The sequence below is a fragment of the Penaeus monodon genome, chromosome 29, assembly GCF_015228065.2.
Source record: "Penaeus monodon isolate SGIC_2016 chromosome 29, NSTDA_Pmon_1, whole genome shotgun sequence".
NCBI classification, from domain to species: Eukaryota; Metazoa; Arthropoda; class Malacostraca; order Decapoda; family Penaeidae; genus Penaeus; species Penaeus monodon.
In genome coordinates this window covers 37457879-37458692 of record NC_051414.1, presented here as the reverse complement: position 1 = coordinate 37458692, position 814 = coordinate 37457879, and positions in this window count along the sequence as shown.

Here is an 814-nt window from a genome sequence, read left to right as displayed (position 1 = left end):
ACCTCGAGGGAGAATTGCGCAGTCAAATGCACATTCATGCAACAGAATTAAGTAAATCTCACCCTTGAATTATAGAAAGGCAACGCAGAAGGTGAAATAAATCAACCTGTTTTTACTCGTTTCAAAATTTATTTATTCTCAACGCAACACCAACACCACCATAACACAATATTTGTGGCACAATATAGCTCAAGGAACAGCATGTCACAGGTACACATGTAGGCCTATAATCATCAAATTTCTTCATTGCATCATTGTTATTTTGTCGGTATATACATACATTCGTGACTACTAAGCTAAAATTATCAAAGTAATGTAAGACCAAAATTCACACATTAACATGGCTGTCTCAATCATCAACAACAATCACACAATTAAGTTTATTAGATACATAAAAAACAGCTGCTATAACAATTGAATTATTCTCAAGAAATAATCAAACACACGCATCTGACCCTTTTTGGTGTTTTAGTTTCATTCTAGACTTATTTTATCAACAATAAAAATTCGTGACGTCAAAAAAAAGGAAAAGATAAACATTACTGTAACAAGTCTGGCATATAGAGGTAGATCTCGTTACGGTTACGTACAAAGTGGGCAGGATTTTCTTAACTTAAAAACTATATAATATCATCACACGTGCAATTTTCTTTTCTTCTAGCGCCCTGAAGGTCACTCGTCTATGTACACTGAAATAGTTGAAATAATATCGATAATTTACACACCTACAAGTTACGTTTTTTGATACCACGGCTGTGGGAGCTAAACCTAATATGGTTGGCACACGATTATGAAGGATGAGGACACAGGCGCT